Here is a 17,278-nt window from a genome sequence, read left to right on the forward strand (position 1 = left end):
GGTGGGGCGCATCTCGATGCAAACAACATAATTCAAACGTTCCAACTTAATCCCCACTATTCTGTCTGCCCCACAAGACTGCATCAAAGAATATGGTTTTTTCTGGGGGACATAATACATTCAAACCAGCACAGGAAGGAAAGCCTAAGACGCTGGAGGAGAGGCAACAAACACCTCTGTTCAAAGGTGATTATCAGTAGCAACGGGGGCAGACCCAAAGACGCTTCTCTCCTACAGAGCAAAACCCTTAAGCATCTGGGAAAGGGGCAGCAAAGCCCATCATCCACCAGGATACAGGCAAACATGTATTGCCATTGAGGGAATGGCAGAAAGAAAACTCTCTATTCCTAAGGAAGAGGAAGGAAGCTGTTTGGGGCCTAAAATCCTATACTAATACAAACTAGAGGCTCTTACCGTTAGAAGAACGTCAGGAATTCCAGCCTGAAAGCATCCACAAACACAAGGTGGAGTTTGATCAATAGAGAGAGGAGGGACAGGAATACTGAGAAACCTCAACTCTGAGGTCAGGATTCCCAGGGCCTCCCTGAGACTGAAGATTGACGAGAATAATACATGCGCTTTCCTACTTCCAACATGAATCTGGTACAGGGGAATTGTTAACAGCCGTCTATACTGGGAGAGGGACCAGAACATGAGAGTACAGACTCTATGGCAAAGATATGCAGTGATGGATGAAAGCTGAGCATGGAGAACACTGAAAAAAATTTCCATAGCACACTGGTCTCCTCTCTAAGCACAAAACCCCAACAGCTTACTGGTATTAGAGGAATATGAATCTTCTCATGCAGTGACAGTAACCATAGCAACAACAAAACCTAACCCTGGCTGAATTCCTGACTAGATTGATGAAACATCTGATATTGGTGAAGAAGCACCAAGTCTATTTCCAGAAAAAAAAAATGTTATTTTCCTCATTCTTTATTTGATAACATGATGTTTGGCATTCAGTCAAAAATTATCACAATCAAAAAAGAAATTTTGAACAGACATTTCACCAAAGAATATATATGGATGGCAAATAAGCACATAGAAAGATTCTTATCATCACTAGTCGAGAAAATCCAAATATAAGTCACAATAAGATACCACTAAACATCCATTAGAATGTCTCAATTTAAGAATATTAACCATACCAAATATTGATGAGGATGTAGAGCAACTGGAACCCTCATATACTGCGATGGAAATGTAAAATGTTACAACCACTTTGGAAAACAGTTTTTGTCAGTAAACGTACACCTACCTATATCCTAGCCATTTCTCTTCTAAAAAAATTTAAAGCATATGCCAATACAAAGAATTGCAAAGCAGCTTTAATTGTAATACCCAACACTGGAAAAAATCCAAATTTCATCCACAGGTAAAAGGATAAACAAATTGTGGAATATCCATACAATGGAATCCCACTTAGCAATAAAAAAGAACTATTGATAGACACAATAACATAGGTTAATCTGTAAATAATTATACTATTTTTTTATACTGAGTTTTAAAAGCCAGAAAATAAAGTACATACTTCATGATTCCAGTGTCTATTAAACTGTAGAAAATGAACACTAAGTGATAGTGAGATAAAGTAGAATAGTGGTTGCTTGGAAATGGAGAGGTGGAGGGAGAATGAATGGATTCGGAAGGGATATGAGAAACTTTGGGGGTTGATGGACATGCCTCCCCAAAAATAGGCAAAAAAAAAAAGTATAAAATCATGCAGGCTGAAACCATTCAAAGCAATCTTAATAATCAATGGGAAAAATTGTAATTATTTTGTGAATTTTAATTTTTTTGTCAAAACATTAAAATCTCTCTTGCTGCCAGTTATAAGTGTGTAGGGAAATTTAAAAATAGTAAAACTAACCTGTATTTAGCACACTGAAAGTTAAAACATTAGAGACATGGACAATGTGTTCTATTTGTTTGAAAACAGCTTATCAAGAGTATATTGAGATGCCTGCTGGCCAAGTGTCCGGCTTGCGGCACGGTGACCCTTCTCACGCCGGCGAACACGGCGCTGCGCGCGGCACGGGACATGCAGGCCGTGGTCTGCAGCCTGCCCGGGGCCTTGCGCCCGCCGCGAACTGCCCACCGTGGCCCTGGGGGCTGGGGGCTGAAGACAGGCGCTGCTCGCACGCTGCACTCCGGTCCCTTTCTGCTCTCGGTGCGGAAATTCACAGAAACATGAATGGATAACAACAGAAAATGGTAAGGGAACACTGGGAATCAGCAATTTTGCACAAGAAGCTTTGGCAGATGTCGTTAACTGTAATCTTCCCGAGGTTGGGACAAAATTGAACAAACGAGGAGTTTGGTGCTTTGCAAATTGTGAAAGCTGCTAGTGAACTTTATTCACGTCTATCAGGAGAAGTAACAGAAATTAATGAAGCTCTTGCTGAAAATCCAGGACTTGTCAACAAATCTCATGAAGATGGTTGGCTGATCAAGATGACACGGAGTAATCCTGTAGAACTTGAAGAACTAATGAATGAAAAAGCATATGAGAAATACATAAAATCTGTTGAGGAGTGAAAATGGAACCCCTAAATAAACTAGTCTGAAACAGTATAATCCAGCAATATTTTAAATTACTGGTGGATAAAAATTTATAATACAACTTTTAGCAATACTAATAGGAAAACAGAAACTACTGGTTCCAACTATGCTATTGAAAGAAAATACCCCCTAACTTTCTAATGATAGCAGATAAACACAATTTGCATCTTTTTCACATCACCCAATGATTTAGACTAGGATCTAGTTATTATATTCAGAATCCATGAAATTCTCGGAGGTAAGAACTACTTGTATGTAACTCATGAGTAAGATAGTTATCTTAAGCCTTACATAATATTGTACTTGCTTACTTTAATCCCTGGATTTGGGTCAAAATAGTTAATGATATTTTCATTGGATATAACTGGGAGTGAATATAAGTTTTTGTTTGTTGTACAGTGTCAGGTGAGGAACAGTACTATCTTAATTTTGCCATATACCACATTTGATGGTTCTGTTTCCATACAATGAAGCAACAGCCTTGCAGCAAAATAAGAAACCCTTTAATAACAATAAATATTCAACTTTTTCATTAAAAAAAGAAGTATTTTGAATGGTTGAAGAAAATTAGTGCATAATTTCACAATGAATAATTTCTCACATATTAAATAGGCAAGTTTACATGCTGGTGTTTAGAAAATGGCTAAAATATTAAAAACCATATTGCATTAATGTTTTAGTCATACCATATTCCGAATTCTCTGCAAGGTGGAGTTTTTTCTGTTTAAGGATAGTTTGTAATAATGATAACTGTCCCTAATGTTAGAGAATTTCATCTGTACAAACTGAAACTGTAAATTATAAATACTGGAAAGCACCATTGTGATATAGAATAAATGTCTTAGCAATCTATTAAAATGAATGTAAATGGAATTACATTACTGTGAAATTCATCTTCCAATTCTGTTAAGCTTTGGAGATTTGTATTAGGAGGTAACTGTTAAGAGCTTCGAAAACACTGTACATTTCTTTTCTGTACAAGCCAGAATTATTATTTCTTTATGACTTATTATTCAACTTGGCAATTGCCTTTGACCTGATGGATAGATAAGATGGTATAATATATTTAAGCAGTTTGAAACTATTAATTTCTACACACATTTAAAAATCATCTACTAGATGAAACATACAATAAAACTACCTATGAAATTTGGAGAAGTTTAGGCCTTTCAAGAAAGAAGTATTAATAATCATTAATTACATCTATGATAAAAGTGCTTATTTTACTTAGATAATGATGAAATTGGTGGAAATGATAAATATTTAAAATGCAAATACTTTGTGAATGCATTGGATTTAAAAGAATAAACATTTTATAAAAATCACTTTGTGAGGATTATAAATTTTATTGCTCTTAAAGTGAAATATTACTTTTTTTTTTTTTACAGTGTGTCACAGATTTAGGCATGTTTGCTTGTGTGACTTAATCTAGTCCACCTAACTTCTAAAAAGCTAATGATTACAATTGAAACACAAAAAAGGGTCTTCTTTTTTTGAAGAAAGCAAGTGTGTTATTGCTTTTCTCCAAAGTGTTATTGAGAATAGAAATTTAATTTGAAGGCATGATTGTTTTTAAATTTCTTATAAAATACAGTGTTTTTAATTTGCATCATTACATCTAATAGTTCTCTTTTTAATTGGCTGTATAAGGAATAAATATGTGTGTGTATATTTATAATATATATATTCACAATATGTATTTAGCAATTTTTTTATTGCTGCAGATTCAAAGTTGTATCTAAATGATGTCTATGAGGTGTGTGAAAGTGTTGGCTTTTTTCCAGCATTACTCTGTAACTGATGAGGCTTAGGGAGTTCATTATAATTCAGCTATTAATTTGGTTCTTTAGATGGAGGTATTTAAATATCAGATCTTTCCCTCTTCACTCTTCAACACTTCCAAGGGTTGTTGGAGGCCAAAAGTAGACCAAATAATATTGAAACTAATTCTGTATGGTACACAATTCACAGTCAGATAGAATGTTATTGATTTTTCACAGATTATTTGATCATCTTACTGTATGAAGAAAACAAGAGTCACACAATTTCATCACCTTGTACTTCATAAAGAAGGGCCATAGAGACATTACAAAACCTGTCTTCATTTTCTCTCCAGATAATTAAGGTTTTCATAATATCTAGGGCCTATCTGTAGATCTAAGTAATTTCACTTTTGCCAAATAGGCACTGGCATTCAAAATCATGATCCATCTAAATATTTTTCAACTGGATTTTGGAGGAACATGAAGTCTTTTCAGTGATAAGGGTTTGTTGTTGTCTTATGGGCTCAATTTGTATGTGCTCAAATGCATGCAGAATTTAATAATTCCTATAATTAAGGTAGCTTGAGTATTGTTTGCATTCCTTTGTCCTTTTTAAATAACCAGGTTGGCTTTGTAGAAAGCTTAAATGATGGAATGTTGATATCATTATTAGCATGAAGGAGAACAAGAAGAATATTGCTGGAGAAAAAAGTAGTACTTAAAAGTTACTGAAGACTTTCTCTAGTTTTATTAGTTATGGCCTTAATATTTAGTCTTTTAGCTTAAATAAAAGTTGAGACAGTTAAAAACCACTTGGTTCCACTTTGACACAGTTTTACTTTCATACAGTTGATTAACACTCCATTAAGCCTGTGATATTTGTGTTGGCAATAGATATTAACATATAAAAGAACTACCAGCTCATTTACAGAAAAGATAAAACCCAAAAGGATTACATTGTCTCTTGATAGGCTTTTGCAAATCCTTAATTACAATTTACAATGGATTTTTTTTCTGATTTTTTAAATTATTTATAATTTACTCACCATTAATTTAACTTTAGGCTTTTAGGTGTGTATTATGTACATTGGTGTGAGCTTCCAAAAAGAGACAGATATCTCAGTTTTCTTTAGCTGAATTGAGGACATTTTAAGAAGTTGAAGGATTTTTTGTTTTCAAGTATTGTTAGGAGTAAACCCTCTTTTAAAATTCATCTTATTATTAAATAACTTAAAACTTGTTTTTAAAAGCTGAGAATTTTTTATGAATCTTTGAAAGGAGAGTTTCTAAAAATGCAACTTGAATATCAACAAGCTGTGTATAAAATGGTTTTGTTTTCAGTTTTGCAGCACAAAACAATGAATAGCATATGTAAAGAAATATCCACATCTATTTGATTTTTACCTGATTCGGGTGCCTCTTGAGTGACATCTCTTATATGTTCGGGGGGTGGAAGTCAGAACCAATTATCTGACTTCTATTTTGCTCCATTGCTTAGATTTATTCCTGTTGTTGCAGGATCCAATCCCTAGGATACCAAGTTGCAATTAGTTGTCATGTCACCTTACTCTCCTCCAATCTGTGACAGTTTTTCAGTTTCTTCTTGTCTTTTGTGACCTTGACAAGTTGGCGTGCCTTTCTTGTGACATCATATCAGGGAGTACGTGACATTAGTGTGACTTATTATTAGTGATGCTAACCTTGATCACTTGGTTAAAATGGTGTCTGCCAGGTTTCTTCATTGTAAAGTAACTATTTTTCCCTTCCACATTCTATTCTTTAGAAGCAAGTCACAAGTCCAGCCTAAACTCAGGGGAAGAGGAATTGAGCTCCATGTCCTGGAGGGAGGAGTATCAAAGAATTTGTTAAACCACCACAGCAATTAATAAATATTTTTGGGGACTAGTTGAAGCAATGCTACTATCCTATTTCTCCTTAAAGTCGGTAAGACCAATTTTAGCCTTCATCAGCAGATGCTGCCTGTGGCAATTATTACTGACATGTTCTAATGGTAATTTTCTATTCCCCTTATTCCTTCAACATTTATTATTTTGAATTCTGTAAGGAAGATCTGTCCCTTATTCCATTTATTTATTTTTCAATCATGTGTTTATATTACTATAGACGCATGGATTTTTTTCAGGGCAAACTTCTGTTGTCGTTTAACAACAGCTTTAGTGGGATATAAATATACAATAAACTGCACACATTGATATTTTAACATGTGTGTACACCACAATCACAATAGTGAACATATTCATAACCCCAAAAGTTTTTTTGTGCCCTTTGTAATCCCTCTCTCCTGTCCCATTCCAGGACAAGCCCCAAACAACCATCTGTCTGCTTTCTATCACTTTAGTTTGCATTTTCTAGTTTTATATAAATGGAATCAGACTTTATTGTATTACTTTTCTAGGTTGCATAACAAATGACCACATATTTAGCAGTTTCAAACACTACACACAGACACAAAAGGAGAGATATTGTATGTTACCACTAACATACAATGTGAACTCTATGAAAAATGTGAAATAAGTGCTTAAAATGTTGAAGATAGGGGACCTAGAGATAGTCAGAACCTAGTGAAGGAGGAACAATAATCTAATATGTACAGATATGATAATGAGGGTGATCTTAATGGTGTGAGATAGTCAGGAGTGACTATGGTTCGTTAATGGGATTATAAGCATCAGTGATGCATTGAAGGTGAACATGTTTGTAAATGGTTGTTTAAAGGCAGGTAACCCACAGAGTAGCACCACAAAACTAAAGAGATGTTAGCATGATATACTTACAAGGTGTGACACTGCTGCAACAGAGTGGTATGGAAAAACTACCCATTATGTATTAATGACTATATCTAATAGGAATATCTTACCAACTCTACACTAATACTAGGGATGAATAATTAGCAGCTGATAAGAGCTATGGGATGTATTATATTATGATGACTGTTTAAAGTTGAGAGTGATGATGATTGTACATGTTTTAGTTTGCTAATGCTGCCAGAATGCAAAACACCAGAAATGGATTGGCTTTTATAAAAGGGGGTTTATTTGGTTACACAGTTACAGTCTTAAGGCCATAAAGTGTCCAGGGTAACACAGCAGCAATCGGGTACCTTCACTGGAGGATGGCCAATGGTGTCCAGAAAACCTGTTCGCTGGGAAGGCAGATGGCTGGTGTCTGCTCCAAAGTTCTGGTTTCAAAATGGCTTTCTCCCAGGATGTTCCTCTCTAGGCTGCAGTTCCTCAAAAATGTCACTCTCAGCTGCTCTTGGGGCGTTTTTCCTCTCTTGGCTTCTCTGGGGCAAAAGTCTGTTTTCAATGGCTGTCTTCAAACTATCTCTCACCTGCAGCTACTCTCTCTCAGCTCCTGGGTGTTCTTCAAAGTGTCCCTCTTGGCTGTAGCTCCTCTTCAAAATGTTGCTCTCAGCTGCACTCAGTTCCCTCTGCCCATCAGCTCATTTATATGGCTCCACTGATCAAGGCCCACCCAATGGGTGGGCCAACACTCCATGGAAATTATCCAATGAGAGTCATCACCCACAGCTGGGGGGCGGGGCACATCTCCACAGAAACACTCAAAGAATTACAATCTAATCATCACTGATAACGTCTGCCCACACAAGATTACATCAAAGATAATGGCATTTGGGGGACACAATATATTCAGACTGGCACAGTACAATTAAGAGAACATAATGTAAGAAACTGGTCATTTATCTTGGGATATAATCTATATTAAGTGAAATTAGGAACACATTACTTAATAAATCAAACCTTCGACTTGAAACTTGCTCTTGTTCCTACAAGGTTTTCACAATCACACAGTCACACTGTGCAAGCTACAAAGTTACATAATCGTCTTCCAAGGTCACTGGGTCGCAGTTGGACAGCTTCAGGTATTTCCCTCTAGCCATTTCAACACACTAAAAAGTAAAAGTTGATATCTATATAGCACATAAGAATACCCTCCAGAGTGACCTCAGCCATAGGAACCTTATTTTGTTTCATTTCACGTCCCCCTTTTGGTCAAGAGGATCCCCTCAATCCCACAGTGTTGGGTCCAGGCTCATCCCCAGGAGTCGTTTCTGCATTGCCAGGGAGATTTACACCCCTAGATGTCATGTCCCACATAGGGGGGACGGCAGTGAGTTCACCTGACAAGTGGGCTTAGAGAGAGAGGGGTCCATATCTGAGCAACACAGAGTCTCCATGGGGGGCCTCCTAGGCACAATTATAAGTAGGCTTAGCCTCTCCCTTAGAGCAACTAGCCTTACAAGGGAGAGCCCCCAGATCGAGGGCTTGGCCCACTAAATTGGCAGTCCTCAATGTTTGGGTAAAATCACCAATAACCCGGGAGGGGAAGTCTTAACATTTCTACATTTCTCCCCAGTTCCTCAGGGGGCCCCGCAAATACACTTAAACTCTCTGCCCATATCACTCTGGGATGTATCAGGATTTCACCCCCAGCCTGTATAAACTCATCAAGTCCCACTTCCCTTTCACAGCTCCATGCACCTATGGTGTTCAAACAAACTGATCATACAGGTTAAATTATCTAGTGTGCTACAGATAATATAGATCCTGCACCAAATAAACTTTTGGACTCGCACAAAAATTGTAGTTTCAAAACCCAGTCAGTATTGTCCTTTACCCCTGGGTCTGATTTGCCTTAGTCCTAACCAGATCCTCTTTGTTCATATCTCGAATTGAAGTCTGAACTCTTTTTCAGCTCTTTCAGCAGTTGCCTTTTGGGGTAATATTGACATTCATAGCTGCCAAGCTCTAGCTCCAAGTCTCGGATGTCATACAGATACCCAAAGTTCCGGAGACTGACCAGGTTATACACAAGGAGCTCAGCATCTCAGGATTTAGAGATAACCATTACAACTCAGGAATAGATGTAACTGCTGTAAGAGCATACAATCTAGGGACCATTACAATAAGCATTCCTCTGATAAGATGTGCCCTAAGATTCAGTTCTCAGAGTTTACACATTGTCGTTAGTCCGCAGTAGTGAGGCATTATAATGTTTGTCCTCTCATTTCTGCCGTGCTTCACTCAAAATGCTGTACTCAAGATCCATTCACCTAGTTGTGTGTCTCACAGCTTCATTCCTTCTTGTAGCCGCTCAATATTCTATTGTATGCATACACAGTTCATCATTCTGTTCATCAGTCAACATACTCTTAGAGGACCTCCGTCCATTGCAAATCATGAATACTGCCGCCATAAACCCAAGTGTGCAAATGTCTGTTCATGTTCCTGCTCCCAGATCTTCCAAGTACATACCCATTGTGGGGTTGCAAGACCTTGTGACACCCACATACCTAGCATCTTGTGGAACCGCCACACTGTCCTCCAGATAGGCTACACCATTCTACTTCCCCACTAAAAGTTAATACATACATCTCTCTCTCCAAGTTCTCCTCAGCACTTGTGTCCCTCTGAACTAGGCTGATCTTCTCATCTTATTTCCTGCTCCTGCCCTAGAATCAGTCATTTCTCCTAGTTGCCCTGGTTCCTAGGTTTGCTTGCTGCTTTTGGGCTACCTGCACCTTTTAGTATATTCTCTCATTGATGGTCACAGCAATTCTAGCATTTCAACTTCACTTAGAGTGGGTCATCACTTTTTCCATGCATCTAGGAAGCATTCTGGTAGCATGTTTGCAGGATCTTCCGGAATTCTTGTCAGGGTCTTAAGTACTGTATTCTGAAAGAGTGAACTCTTTCTGATACAAATTTATAATCCAGGTATCTTGATCAATCACCCTCAGAATACAATCCCATGTGTACTTTCCCAGCTCCCACCAGTACACTCTGGCCAGGGTGGGGACAGAGGTGGAGGGGGGTGATTTTAATTGGGAGGTTTTAATTGGGAGGGGCAGATCACTTTTGCAGGCTCAGACATTTCAGAAGAATCCGGGAATTCATGATTTTCAGAGCATCAACCCAAATGTTCCCTTTTTATAAGTTAAGGTCCCATTTTTTCACAACCAGTTTACTTGATTTTGACCCATAAGATCTGCTCTAGTTGAGAGTTTATCCTTTAGAACTCAGCTACGCTGACAATTAGGTCCTAGGCCTGGTTATAAGCTTTCTCTGCTCTTGCGGCAGTAAATGAGAACCTCTTCATATGTTACTAAACAGGCCTGGCTTTCACTCTCAATTGGAGATAGTGCCAAGGGCTAACAGTGTTCCACATACTACCAGTGATGGGATCCTTACTGTCAGCTGGATAGCACGTGATCCAGCTCCAAAGCCCAATTGTAGTGCCTATTTTTTTCATATCACTCCTGTACCAACTGTCACAGGTTGGGATCTTAAGATGGAATTCAGCAGGCAGATATTTCTTAAAACTTGTCCTTAGCATCAACACCTGTAGAAGGAAAGGGAAAGAAGCAGGATTGGGCTAAGGAGAAGTCAAGCTGTGTTACAGGTCCAATAACAGTTTTGGCTGACCTCAAAGGGAGCTTCAGAGCCAGCAAGACCCTTTAGAGCTGCCCTGAGGTAGGCAGAGATGGCCAGACCTCTGAATCCCCACATAGATCAGTCACTAATGTGGACTGTCCGGGAAGGAGCATGACCTTGTGTGAGGCAGCTTCTCTGCAGCTGAGGCAATCCCTTACGTGGCTAACAGCTGAAGGCGCTTGCTACTGACAACACTATTAGAACCTGGGGCAGGCAACAAGGTCTCTCTTTTTTTTTTTTTTTTTTAGTTCTTAATTTTTATTGAGATCATTCACATACCATACAATTATCCCAAGATCCAAAGTGGACAATCAGTTGCCCCCGGTACCATCATACAGCTATACATCCATCACTACACTTAATTTTTGTTCAATTTTTAGAAACTTTTCATTACTCCAGACAAGAAATAGAGCGAAAGAAGGAAAAAAAAAAAAAGAAAAGGAAACTCGAATCCTCCCATATCCCTAACCAAACCCCTCCATTGTTGACTCATAGTATCGGTATAGTACATTTGTTACTGTTTATGAATGAACATTGAAATACGACTAACTGTAGTATACAGTTTGCAATAGGTATATATTTTTTCCCTATATGCCTATTATTAACTTCTAGTTATAGTGTCATACATTTGTTCTGGTTCATGAAAGAGATTTCTAATATTTGTACAGTTAATCATGGACATTGCCCACCACAGGATTCAGTTTTATACGTTCCTGTCTTTTGACCTCCAACTTTCCTTCTGGTGACATACGTGACTCTGAGCTTACCCTTTCCACCACCTTCACACACCTTGCACTGTTTGTTATTCTCACATCTTGCTACCGACACCTCTGTTCATTTCCAAACATCTAAGTTCATCCTAGTAGAACCTTCTGCTCATACTAAGCAACCGCTCCCCATTCTTTAGCCTCGTTCTGTATCTTGGTACCTTATATTTCATGTCTATGAGTTTACATATTATAATTAGTTCCTATCAGTGAGACCCTGCAATATTTGTCCTTATGTGTCTGGCTTATTTCACTCAGTATATTGCCCTCAAGTTTTCATCATCAACCCATTTTTTTTTTTTAAGATGGTTTTGTTCACATGCCATGCATTCCATCCTAAGTAAACAATTGCTGGTACCCTGTATATTCATATATTTATGTGTTCACCACCTTCACCACTATTTATATAAGGGCATCTACATTTCTTCCACAAGGCAGGAGGGAGAGTCAAAGAAGGTAGAGAGGCAAAAGAAAAAGAAAAAAGAAAGAAGAAGAAAAAAATGACAGCTAGGAAGCAGCAAAAGGAAAGATAACCTTAAATCAAGTAGAATAAAGAGTCAGGCAACACCACCAATGTCAACTGTCTCACACGCCTCCCCTATCCCCACTCTTATCTGCCATTTACCTTGGTATATCACCTTTGTTACATTAAAGGAAGCATAATACAATGATTCTGTTAGTTACAGTCTCTAGTTTATGTTGATTGCATCCCTCCCCCAATGCCTCCTCATTTTTAACATCTTGCAAGGTTGACATTTGCTTGTCCTCCCTCGTGAAAGAACATATTTGTACATTTTATCACAATTGTTGAATACTCTAGATTTCACTGAGTTATACAGTCCCAGTCTTTATCTTTCCTCCTTTCTTCTGGTGTCTCACATGCTCCCAACCCTCCTCTCTCAACCATATTCATAGTTATCTTTGTTCAGTGTACATACCTTGCTGTGCTACCATCTCCCCCAAAAATTGTATTCTAAACCTCTCACTCCTGTCTTCCATCACTCTGTAGTGCTCCCTTTAGTATTTTCTGTAGGGCAGGTGTCTTGTTCACAAAGTCTCTCATTGTCTGTTTGTTGGAAAATATTTTGAGCTCTCCCTCATTTTTGAAGGACAGTTTTGCTGGATATAGGATCCTTGGTTGGTGGTTTTTCTCTTTCAGTATCTTAAATATATCACACCACTTCCTTCTTGCCTCCATGGTTTCTGCTGAGAGATCTGCACATAGTCTTATTAAGCTTCCTTTGTATGTGATGGATTGCTTTTCTCTTGCTGCTTTCAGGATTCTCTTTGTCTTTGACATTTGATAATCTGATTATTGTCTTGGCATAGGCCTATCCAGATCTATTCTGTTTGGAGTACACTGGGATCCTTGGATCTGTAATTTTATGTCTTTCATAAGAGATGGGAAATTTTCATTGATTATTTCCTCTATTATTGCTTCTGTCCCCTTTCCCTTCTCTTCCCCTTCTGGGACACCAGTGATATGTACGTTCTTGTTTTTCATTTCATCCTTGAGTTCCCAGAGATGTTGCTCATATTTTTTCATTCTTTTCTTCATCTGCTCCTTTGCGTGTAGGCTTTCAGGTGTTTTGTTCTCCAGTTCCTGAGTGTTTTCTTCTGCCTCTTGAGATCTGCTGTTGTATGTTTCCACTGTGTCTTTTGTCTCTTGTGTTGTGCCTTTCATTTCCATAGATTCTGCTGGTTATTTTTTTGAGCCTTCGATTTCTGCCTTATGTATGGTCAGTGTTTTCTTTATAGCCTTTATCTCTTTTGCCGTATCTTCTCAAAACTTTTTGAATTGATTTAGCATTAGTTGTTTAAATTCCTGTATCTCAGTTGAAGTGTAAGTTTGTTCCTTTGACTGGGCCATAACTTCGTTTTTCTTAGTGTAGGCTGTAGTTTTTTGTTGTCTAGGCATCTGACCTCCTAGGCCACCCCAATCAGGTTTTCCCAGAGGAGAACAGGCGCAGGTTACAGAAAGAGGAAATATTCAGTGTCTGATTTCCTTGATGGTTTTTCTTAGAGGACTGAAACACCCTGTGTTTTTCTGCCCAGCAGGTGCGCCTGTCAGCCTGTCAGGGCTGGTGTAAGGGTGTGTGGCCTGTGGCTCTCCTCCCCCAGGCTTTGGGGTCTGGTTCTGGTAAGGCAGGAAGTAGAGCTGGGCCCGTCCCTTTCCTCTTGGGATGCTATGCCCCCTCCTGAGGGGTCAATTGCATATAAATAGATTCTTTGTTTCTCTGACTCAGAGTGCTGAGATTTTAAAATGGCTGAGCCTTTCTCTACTATGAAGAGCTGGGAGCTGAAAATGGCTGAGGCTTTCTCCTCTGAGCTGCCCAGGTTGAGAGAGAGCGAGAAAGGGACAGAAAGCTCCCAGATTCACCTGTCAGCCAGAGATAGCACCCAATCCTCTGGGCACCTCGTCCTGAGACAGATATGTCCCCTGACTCTCCCAAGATCAGTCATCACCAAAAGCCTCTGTCTGCTTGTTGGGGATTCGCAGTCTGTATTGAGCAGTTAACATTAAAACCCCAGTTGGAGCTGGGCTGAGGTACACTAGCTTGTTTGGAGCGTGCTGCTCTCTAGCACTGCGAGGCTTCTGTGAGGGAGGGGTTCTCGGCTTTTGGCTTGGGTCCACAGTTTTTACTTACAGATTGTATGCTGCGATCTTGGGCATTCCTCTCAATTCAGATTGGTGTATGATGAGTGGACAGTCACGTTTGTCTCCCTGCAGTTATTCTAGGTTATTTACTAGTTTTTTGGTAGTTTATGAATTGTTCCAGGGGGACTAACTGGCTTCCAGTCCTCTCTATGCTGCCATCTTAGCTCCTCTCCCAACAAGTTCTCTTTTAAAAGGAATCCTGGGGTGGTGGTGGTGGTGGATGTGGGAATGGGGGGAGGGGGTTTGGGCACATCACAGAGTCTACCACTGGAGGCTACTGCATCAGTCTAGGTGAGAGATGATGAAGCGTCATGTAACAGGGTTGAGGAAGACGGGACAAATTCAGGAACTGTTGTAGGGGAAAAAACCCGGACAGATTTGATGATTGATTAGAAGTGGAAAAGATAAATCATGAGTTTTTAGCCTGGGCTGGCTGGGGAGATGGTTGCGTAAACAACTCATTCTGAGAATACAGGAAGAGGATAGGTGTTTGTGCAGGAAATGATTTGTGCAGGACTATGATACAGGTTGACCAGGTGGTCGATGATGGCTCCCACTTTGGTGGAATAGTTATGACAGATCTGGGAGTTCATGGTTTGTTGATGATAAGGAGCTAACTACCAAAAAATGGTGTTAGCTAGTCACAGAAGCAGGGGATGGCCGAGATGGTCCCAGAGATTGCAACTGGAGAGGAGACTGGAGGGTTGTTGGAGGCTGAAGTGGTGGTGGTCCCCTGGTCTGTTTTGTCCAAACATGATTGAAGCAAGAGACAGAACCATTGGCCTGGGGCTTTTTTTTTTTTTTTTTTTTTTTTTTTAAAATATTTACATAGAAGTGGTAACTTTCCAAGTGAAATTTACCAAGTAGTTAGCAAATTTCAAAGAATGTTATGGGTTACAGTTCCACAATTTTAGTTATTTACTTATTTGAAATATAACATATATGCAAAAAGGTGATAACTTTCAAAGTATCATTTAACAAGTAGTTATATAGGAAATTTCCAAGACCTGGTGTCTTTTTATGTTGACTTTTTCATGGAGACAAGAGTTTTTATGAAATAAAGGATTTATGTCTTTATTTGCTGTGAGGCTGGCCTGAATTCGGTGGATCCTCCTAATTCTCAAAACTGTGATCAATCTCTGCCCAAAAGGTAATTCAAAACTTTCAAGTTAAATAATCCACAGCTCTTTCTCAGGGCACAGGTGAGTGTCAGTAAATAATTTATTTTTATTCTGCTTCAGTTTTTGTCTAAAGTGAAGCTAAAGGTATCCACCATCCTTTATAGGTGAATGGTCAAAATAAAGAGTGATAAAGCCCATCAGGTAAAGATCATCAGAGACAAACCTGTTGTCTAATAAACTTAGGCTTATTAAGTTGCTGAATTAAAAGAGACCACATGAGAGGAACTATGGGGAAGTCTTAAAAAAAAGGAAGAGGCAGGGATATCAGAGGATTGGGGGTAAGGTGGAGTTTACTCAAGATTTAAATTAAGCAGCTTCAAAGAAAAGCAAAGTACTGTTTTCCTTAAAACTACAAAGTCAAACATGGAAGCTTATATCTAAAAACCCCTTATTTGGAAAGTGTTAGTGATCCACTTCTTAGAGCCTTCAGGTGAGCAGAATGTTGCATTTTTACGGATATGATTTCAATCAGCAAAACCTATGGAAGTTTATTTTAGGGAACAAGGTTTCTCAGCCCTATGTCTTTTCATTATTTAAGTTTTTACTGATTTACAATGTGTTTTACAGATTCCGTATGTGTTAAAGTCCTGTTACTTTAACATCCAGCATGAATGCTATCTTCTTGAAGTGTTATTCAATTTCCCCTTGGCTGAGTTAAAGGCTTCTTTTATTTTAATCAACAATAACAATAGAATAGGTATTGTGTGCTTTAATCATGTGCCAGACACCATTGCTAAGCATGTATTTAAGCTCCATCTCCTTTGGTCCTGACAACAAATAATTGAGGCAGTTACTGATTTTTAAGAGACGAGAAACTGAAGCTTAGAAATTAACATGTCTACATAACTTGCTTCTACGTTACTATTTTTTTCCTGTTATTGCCATTACTTTCAGTATGCCTTACATTTTAGCTAGTTAACAGTTTTTCAGCTTTTGAGGAAGCAAAACTCTATTCTTCTGTGACCGCCATATGCTTCCTATGTAGTAGACTCTCAATAAATACGGTACTGAATCTAATACAGGTCTTGTAACTCACTTCGATGGTATCAAGTGAACTGGAACATGCACGTTCACTGGATTGGTCAGCCAACACAGGTTTCGGTGGAGTGGCTTGGGCAGCCCAATGGTCGGATGTTGGGTTTATGTAGTTAGACCAACGCTCCCGCTAACAAGCAACCCACTGCAATTCACATCGACGCTCTGGCGGCCGTCGCTCACTCCGCGGAGGTGGGTCTTCCTGAAGAAGCACTTCCGGTCAGAACCGGAAACTTTGCTGCGGAACGGCCAGCGTGTGGGGCTGCTTCTTAGACCACCCAGGGCAGCTGCGGGCCGGTAAGTTTGGGACTGTCCGGGGAGGTGAGGGAATCCAGTATTCTTGTTTGGTCGTTGGCTGGAACGTCTCCCTGCAGTGCTCTCGGTCCTTGTCCGTTTCCTAGAAACTTACCAGATTGCCAGGGCGTTGCCTGTTCATTGCGGTTTTAACTAATCCTAGACTCTCCGGCCCCGAAGGGAGTACGTGAGTGCGGGGCGGGTGGCCTGGGCTCCGCCGTGACCAAGCCTTATTGGCAGCGCCGCCCAGCACTTCGTCGAAAAACCTGATTTAGGAGAAGCCAAACATGATTTGTCTGATTTTGGGTTTGTCACCGAGAATCAAGCATGCCACTTTGGTAAAGGCTTTAAATATTTTTACAAATGGTGAAGTTTGTAGCAGGACTAACGTTTGGTATCACCTTAGAAGAACGTCCCCACCTTTCCCCAAATCAGTTAGCATTTGTGATTGAGAAGAAATAAAGTCAAGTAGGTGAAGAATACTACCAGCTGGGTACGGTTCCAAGTGTTAAGTGGATGGGATCCAAATGAGAGT

General features: G+C 39.3%; 1 protein-coding gene and 1 long non-coding RNA gene across 4 annotated transcripts in view; one reads left to right on the plus strand and one right to left on the minus strand.

The window, feature by feature from the left end:
- Positions 1 to 2,114: 2,114 nt before the first annotated feature.
- On the minus strand, positions 2,115 to 16,570 carry LOC119515233. Its single transcript, XR_005213001.1, has 3 exons — positions 16,451 to 16,570; positions 5,736 to 5,859; positions 2,115 to 2,493 (listed from the first exon to the last, which is right to left on the minus strand). It is a non-coding gene; the product is annotated as an uncharacterized LOC119515233 (long non-coding RNA).
- A 67-nt stretch (positions 16,571 to 16,637) lies between these two features.
- Positions 16,638 to 17,278, plus strand: part of TBCE (tubulin folding cofactor E) — a 157,904-nt gene continuing 157,263 nt past the window's right edge. For all 3 annotated transcript variants that reach the window (XR_005214542.1, XR_005214543.1, XM_037821504.1), the window contains exon 1: positions 16,638 to 16,746. The gene's annotated coding sequence lies outside the window, so the exon portion shown is untranslated. The remainder of the gene's footprint in view (positions 16,747 to 17,278) is intronic.

Source organism: Choloepus didactylus, chromosome 2, assembly GCF_015220235.1.
Source record: "Choloepus didactylus isolate mChoDid1 chromosome 2, mChoDid1.pri, whole genome shotgun sequence".
NCBI classification, from domain to species: domain Eukaryota; kingdom Metazoa; phylum Chordata; class Mammalia; order Pilosa; family Megalonychidae; genus Choloepus; species Choloepus didactylus.